The sequence below is a fragment of the Eucalyptus grandis genome, chromosome 2 (assembly GCF_016545825.1).
Source record: "Eucalyptus grandis isolate ANBG69807.140 chromosome 2, ASM1654582v1, whole genome shotgun sequence".
In the NCBI taxonomy this organism is placed as follows: Eukaryota; Viridiplantae; Streptophyta; class Magnoliopsida; order Myrtales; family Myrtaceae; genus Eucalyptus; species Eucalyptus grandis.
In genome coordinates, this window is record NC_052613.1 from 42,796,966 (window position 1) to 42,805,117 (window position 8,152).

Consider the following 8,152-nt stretch of genomic DNA (forward strand, 5'->3'; position numbering starts at 1 on the left):
AAACTATTGTCCTCTAATATCTAAGATCAAATCCAAAATCCATCTCATAAACCAGAATACATTCTATAAACTGAACATATAACTTTTGAGTCTTTGACAACTAAGCATATCCGCCAGAAATACTTTGCGCAAAACATTTCTAAAATCATTTTAGAAATCATTTCATAAACGAGAAGCAACGTAAGAATTGAGTAAAAGCTACTTCAATTATGAATAGGTTAAATTAAACTTAATCACTAACAAAATCACTTCCATGCGTCAACAAGTCACTAGCTCAATGTAGATATTCCAAATTATTTGCAATGCGGAGCTCGAGTGTGAAATTTTAAATTTTCACTCTGACTAAAGCTATACTTCAAATTGACTCTCATCAAACCTTATAGTTCCTCAATGCCCTAATTTATGATTTCCATTTTTTTTTGGTAAGGATGATTTCCATATATTTTGATAACTTAACAACTCAAAAATTGGATACCATAGTTTAAATTTCATAAGTTTGAATTTATATCCTAATTCTGAAAAATACTTCAATTAAATGAATAAATGATTTAAATCCTCAGCAATCATTGCGAAAGGAAAAAAATCTGACCTGTGGAGGTTCCCATTTACTTGCACTGCTTTCCTCTCTTTTCTTTTCTTCTCTTTCTTTCCCCACCCTGTTCCTGCGTCCTCACTTTCCATTTCGTGGTTGAGCTGGGTGTCCATTTTTTTCTCTATTTTCTTTTTTAATGGTCCCAGAACTTTTTGACTAAGTCAAAGTCCACATAGTACAGTTGACTTCTTTCCCGTGTTGACTGCCAACCTCTTCCATCCAAGCACAGAAATAGTGTAGGCCGTGTGGTTTTCGGCGACTGATCGATTTCTCCGTCACATTAAACTCTTGGATTTCCGTTTGGCACCTTAAACTTCTGTTTAAAAAATGAGAAGCTGAATGGGGTCGAGTCTCCTTCGAAGTCGCATGAATTCTTATTTCGGGACTTATTAGGAGGAAAAATATCTATAATTTATGCGCCCAATGTAAATCGTTTTTTCCAAGTTCAGCAATATATTACTTTGTGCGCATGTCATAGAATTTCGCACAAAGCCCGGGCCTTATTATTCGACACACTGCTGCCCTATGATTCTTGGGGTAGCCAGGGAGTTGCTGACCCCCGTAATCAACCGATTGTAGTGTGTTGAGATGTTGCCGTGGTTGGATGGAATTAAGTAATGCTTTAAGATATTCAGACAACCAACAATCACAAAAAGAATATACCGGTCTATAATTCAAGATGACGAAAAACCACGGCATTTGTATGGAATTAGTACATGGATCAAGAACCGTGTTCATATTGGGCAGGGATGTGTGCATGGGACAAGATTTGCAACCTTAATCAGGACATCTGTGCATAATTCCATGCCAGCCGATGACCACCAGCCGGTCTTTACTCTATTGACCAAAAGAAGATGAAAAGTCTTCAATAAAGTCTGCTCAAATGACCGACCAATGATGCAGGACGGTAGGTGGCTTCATGAGTTATCGATATCCCATCACGTTCCTCGGCTGATTCGCGAAGACTTCGTTGACCTCAAACTCCATTTGCCACAACCTTCTTCCTCTTTTTCTGGCCAAGTTCAAATCCATTCTCGAATTGGATAATTTTTCACGTTCGATAACCAAATGAATCCTCCATCAACGTCTCCTGTTTCGATTCATCATATGCTCCATCTTTGGCTCTTCCTATTCCCCGTTCTTTGTGTAGCTCAAACTAACATAACTGTTGGATCTTCTTTCACTGCCGCAAATGGCAACTCTTCAATGTCTTCATGGCTTTCTCCTTCCAGAGAGTTCGCTTTCGGCTTTCGATCATTGTCCAACGGTAACAACGCCAAGGACGAGCGACTCTTCTTGCTTTCCATTTGGTACAACAAGATACCTTCGGAAACAGTCGTCTGGTTTGCGAATGGAGATCGTCCTGCACCTGAAAATTCGAAACTAGCGCTCACTTCCAACCTGGGGCTCGTCCTCACCGATCCTCAAGGCGAGGAATTGTGGAAATCGGAGAACATTCTCGGTGATGTCTCCCGCGCCATTTTCAATGACACGGGCAATTTTGTGATTTTTGATTCGAAATCGGAGAAACTATGGAGAGCTTCAAAGACCCCGCGATACGTTGCTCCCTTCGCAGACGCTGGGGAAGAATAAACTCCTTTTCTCTCGTCGATCAGAGGAAATCTTCTCCAGAGGGAAATTCCAGCTTCGGATGCTCGACAGCGGAGACCTCGTGCTCAACACGATAAACCTGCTTTCCAATTATGCTAACGATGCGTACTCCATCACCCAACCTGCCGGCGATTCAAACGGATCGGCCTCACCGGGGAAAGAACTTGTGTTTAGCGACTCGGGATCTCTGTTTGTTTCGAAGGAAAATGGCGGGAAGTTTACCTCTCACAGGAGAAGGTGCCTTTGGCGTCGGATTTTATCTCCGAGTGACGTTGGACTTCGATGGGGTTTTGACCCAGTATTACCACCCCAGGAACTCAAGTACCGACGGAAGCTGGAGCATCCTCTGGACCCAACCCGAAAACATATGCTCCGCCGTCGTTTCTCAAGGCGGCGTTGGAGTTTGTGGGTACAACAGCATTTGCACTCTAGGAGAACATAACAGGCCGAACTGTGGATGCCCCGACCGATACACCTTGCTCGATCCCAGTGACGAGCATGGTGGTTGCGTACCGAACTTCACTTTGAGTTCTTGTTCGGAAGATGAGGAGAAGCAGAACCACGGTTCGGCCGAGGACATCTATACTTTCGTGGAGCTTAAGAATACAGGTTTTCCACCGTCCAATTATGCGCAGTTGGGGCCTTTCTCTGAGGATGAATGCAGGAACTCGTGCTTGCACGACTGCATGTGTGCGGTAGCTGTTCACGTAGACGGCACGATTTGCAAGAAGAAGGGCCTCCCGCTCTCCAATGGGATATTCGAGCCCACGTTTAACTGGAAGGCCATGATCAAAGTCCCTAAAAGCGACCTCCCTCTAACTCCCACGAACGATTCCAAATTCCCAATCCCAGGGCTGAAGGCGAAAGAAAAAAATCCCAGGACTTGGATTTTGGCAGGATCATTGCTCTTGGGAACTTCTGTTTTGTCAACATCCTCTTCATTGGTGCGAGCACTCTGGGTTTTGCGTCATCTACCGCAAGAAGCCTGAGAAACTAAACCCTAGAGAAAATCTAGTGGAGACGAATTTGCGGTGTTTCACTTACCAGGAGCTCTTCAAAGCCACGGATGGCTTCAAGGAAGAGCTAGGGAGGGGAGCCTTCGGGATTGTTTATAAAGGGTTTATTCTAGTGATGTAGCAGTTGCTGTGAAGAAGCTGACTAACGTATTTCAGGACAAGGAGAAGGAATTCAGAACCGAAGTGAATGTGATCGGTCAGACCCATCACAAGAATCTGGTCAGGTTACTCGGCTTCTGCGATGAAGGGCAAGAGAGGTTGCTGGTTTATGAGTTCTTGAGCAACGGCACGCTGTGGAGCCTTCTCTTTACAGGTGAATCCAGACCCAGTTGGAACCAAAGATGCCAAATCGCTTCAGCAATTGCCAGAGGACTGCTCTACTTGCATGAAGAGTGCACCATGAAGATCGTCCACTGCGACATCAAGCCACGGAACATCCTCCTCGATGAGTACTACAACGAGGATCTCCGATTTCGGATTGGCCAAGCTCCTGAAGATGGACCAGAGCTATACTCTCACAAACATCAGAGGAACAAGAGGGTATGTCGCTCCTGAATGGTTCAGGAGCTTACCAATCACCGCGAAAGTAGATGTTTATAGCTATGGGGTGTTGCTTCTGGAGATAATATGTTGTAGGAGTTGTTTGGGGGGTGAAATGGGTGGAGAAAGAGAGAGAGAGCTCTTGACTGATTGGGCTTACGATTGCTTTGTGGATGGAAACTTGGATGCTCTCGTGGAAGGCGACATCGAAGCTTTGAGTGAGAGGGAGAAGCTGACGAATTTGGCGATGGTTGCGTTTTGGTGCGTGCAAGAGGACCCGTCATTGAGGCCAACTATGAAGAAGGTGACTCAGATGCTGGACGGAACAGTGGAAGTGCCGGTCCCTCCATGTCCATTCGCTTTTAGTAGCTGCACCACCATCATTCCTAAATGAGAGCTGAGCTTCAAGCTATGAACTTTAATCTACTTATGCTATGATGGGCATACTATACTCCACCGCTTGTTTTGCAGCTTGAAGTGTTGCAATTTGTTGTCTTTGCAGTGTATTGAATCTAAAACGTGCAGCAGAGTGATGCAAGTTCTTTTCAAATGAGTATTGTAAATCTCATATGTCTTGAATAGATTTTCTGTACTTGTTGAATCTAATAATGATTAAGATGTGGACTTCAGTGTTAAACACTGAAATTCTGTGTCACGCTGGACATTGTTCTGTATTTTGGAGTATTTCATGAAGTTTATAATGTTATCTATGGATCAATGGTGCATAATGTCATGGACTGGAGAGCACTCGTGTCACGGTCAGGGCTGATAGCCCTCAGCTCAAGGACCTGTGGCGTGTACTATCTCTGCTTTCGGCTGGTGTACCAGCCGACTCAACCAACTCCAGTTTGTTCATGAGTTCATTTGTAAGCAAGCGGAGATTCAGGTATAAAAATCTACTCGTATTGAACAACATTAGTACGAGTTCTTAATGGCAATTCCTCATAAGGTGGCCTTAATAACATCCTCAAGATGGCACTATGCCACGAGACGACTGGTTACAGATTTTGATGAGCCCAAATTGTGGCACGCATAGATCATGACATGCAAACAAATCCGATCTCAACTGTATCGAGATCAACTTTGATGCAACTTTAAGGAAGATAAAAGCCTCTTTTGCTTCTGTCACAAGAGAAGCTCGGTTAGCTCGGTTAAAGTGACACTACAAGCCGCAAAGAACATGAAGGTAAAAGTAAAACCAAGCCATCATAATTTGGCGTATGAGGTTAGAGAAGGCGGGATGGATGGTTGTGTGGGACGGGCCCGAGTTTGGGTTCAAGGCCTAGGCTTGGCTGACTCAAACTCGAGTGCTCTCGGCCTTGATGGACCTAGGTCCAGGAACCAAGCACATGGGCTTGACCTTTGTGGACCCGCGCTAGGGCAATAGGGAGCTGGGCATGGGCATTGAGTTCTCGAGCTCAATTTTGGTGAACCCAAGACCAATGCCCGTGCTCATGCCCAGGAGTCGAGGATCTAGGCTTCAAACCCCAATGCCCATGCCAAGTTCCTAGCTTATAGAAAAGTCTCAATTGATTTTTCTGATCAAACAATGGAAAAATATTTTCACTTCATTTTTTAGGTCTCAATCAAACACGGGAAAGTATTGTTATTTTTTGAAAAATGGCTCATTAGAAAACATTTTATAGAAATGTCATATTTTCTACGAGAACAAACAGAGCCTACATATTTAATGGAATGATTCAAGTACATCAATATTGCAAGTTTTGGTACTTAAATGCACAAATTAATTTTTTTTGGATTAAGGTGTTACTGTAACAAATTCAAGAACTCTTGTTATTATCTCCAAAAACATAACGAAACACTTGTTCCACACAAATTAAGGTTTTGTCGACAAATAAATGATTAGAAAAATATTTTCTTGAAAATAATCGCTATATTACTTATAAGAATGAATGAAAGAATAATATTTTTTTATCTTTCACGAAAATTTCTATACATAAATGTTGTTGATAATGAAAGTATTTTTCATTAACTAATTATTCCAAGTGATCAAAGCGATCATTTTTCGGAAAATATTTTCTAAATTATTTATATTCCGCTAAACAAAACGGAACCTAAAGTTGTTAGAAACTACATGATAAGAACCAAATGTAGGGTCTCATTAGAGATGATCATGGAAATTAAATTTGTGGTTTTAACTGGCACAACGAGGGCACAACGAGTGTACTTTTTATTCATCTTATGTAGAGGTGCAAAACCTTATTTTTCTTGATGCTAGCGCAGGGAAGAACTCTATCTAATGCCTCAGGACTTTTAGTTTATTACACGGGTCTTTACTACGGTGCCGCGACTCAAAGTGTGGCAGATAGCAGTGCCAGCTAACAACCGTCAGATCAAGGCAGTGTCCTGGTGCAAAGCACGGTGAAGTTGTTATGCAAGCTATCGACCGATAGATCAATGAGATTGATTATCGATCGTTCGATCAAGAGATGCTCCTCATTATCGAACTAAAATGTGTTATCGTCAGCTGTGGGATCAAGGTGGTGCCGTGATGCACGGCATGGCAAAGTTGGCTGTTTCTGTGCCATTTCTCACATTCTTTCTACTCCGAAGTCTCTGATTCTTAAAATTCTTCTGTAGTCTGAAACTTGATAATTTAGCGGGAATTACGGAGAATTCTATACACAGATTGCCTGGAGTTTATCCTAGGCAGGCAGTGAAGAAATTGCTTCACAATTGTTCTCCCAATTTCATGTTCTCTCGATACAAACTGCAAGTTAATGAAATGCCCCAAGGGCTTTGTCAGTGCAAATTCTTCCTTCAAATCTCTGCTTCTGCATGTGCCTTCGTGAGATTAAGAACTCAGATCAGCGGGTATAATTCTCTTTTGACCCTCACATGCGTTCTCAACCAACCCTTTTGAGATTGTAAATAAAGGCACTTGCAGCCTCAGGGAGGTGAAATGAATGGAGTTCTAGGCACAGTTGTCCATGGACGATGATAAATGAATACAGTTGCAAATTGCCATTGTCATAGGTTAGACCGTTTCAGGCAGTGTCTACGATCATTGAATAATTGAAAGGCGCTATGCTGATGAATGCATTTGCTGAATACAATCTGCAATTAAGATGCTCTGCTGTTCTTGGACCCTAGATATAAAAAGTAAGTTAGCCGGTGGAACTTGTTGAGGACACTATATTTCATCTCACTCCTCCTGACTTAAATCCTGAATTCGCTGCCTCGAAGAGGTGCTTTCTACCCATCAAAGTGAATATGTCCTAGCTTTCATAGTTGTACATTTTGATTCGGGATAAATGCATTGAAAGTTTTAAAACTTATTACAAAAGTATAAATGAATCTTAAAACTTTCAAAAAGTTCAATAAAGTCTTAAAACTTATCATGAAAGCACAATCAAGTCTTCAAACTTTCAAAAAGCACAATCAATGGAAGGACTTAATCGGATTAATTTAACAACTTTTAAGACTTAATTATATTTTTTGTAGGTTTTAGGACCCATTTGCATTTCGTGACTAGTTTTAAGACTTAATTGTAGTTTTTGAAAGTTTTAGGATTCAATTGCAATTTCGTTACAAGTTTAAAGACTTTCAATACTTCTTCATTTACTTAAATTGAAACATTGACATGGATGTGAGGAACATCTCCCTCCGTTAATGAAACTGCCGAGCAGAAACAGCTGACATGTCTGTGTTGACTGCTTTGCCTTCTTCTTTCCTCCCAATTACTTCCCATCCAAGCACAAAAACACACGCAGGCCATGCAGTTTTCGGCAATTGATTGATTTTCCATTGCATTAAGCTATTGAATTTCCCTTAGCCATGTTAGACTTCCGCTAAAAGATGACAGGCCGAATTGATATTTCTCTGCTCGTCTTGAAGGGCGTGAATTTAGCCAAATAACCCATCCGAAGCGTCTTCTTCTAAAGACTTTTCCAAGTTGCATGAATTCCTGATCATAGGACTTGTTCCCAGGAAAATTTTCTGCAATTCATACTTTCAATTGGAATCTATCTTCTATCAAACAGCCAGTCAATCAAGTCATCGCTCAAACTTCACCAGCTGTGATGCAAAAGCTCGGCAGCACGAAAAGCCCGGGATGCCCTTTCAACCAACCGACGTATTGGGACCCTAATCCACGGTCATGAAGGGAATCAAAGGAACTTCCAGCCCCACGATAGTATAGTCCAAGGCTTGTCCCACACTCCTTTTGACTAAGACGATCATGAAAGGCTCCACTCCTTTAAACTCAACGACAACCTGCATTTGTCGTCGCAGGCGACGGGCAACTCCATTCTTGAGCAAAACATTTTCGTTCAGCTTACGAGTCCCTAGTTGCTCCATCCGTTGTAAAAATGTCCCCTGTTTCAGTGCTCTGTTTCTTTCTCTTTCGCCTCCTTAATTCCTTCCCCAGCAC

The 8,152-nt window shown here is 42.1% G+C and overlaps 1 pseudogene; it reads left to right on the top strand.

Annotated features, from left to right (window-relative positions):
* Positions 1-1,660: 1,660 nt before the first annotated feature.
* Positions 1,661-4,190, top strand: LOC120290734 (annotated as a pseudogene).
* Positions 4,191-8,152: the final 3,962 nt, after the last annotated feature.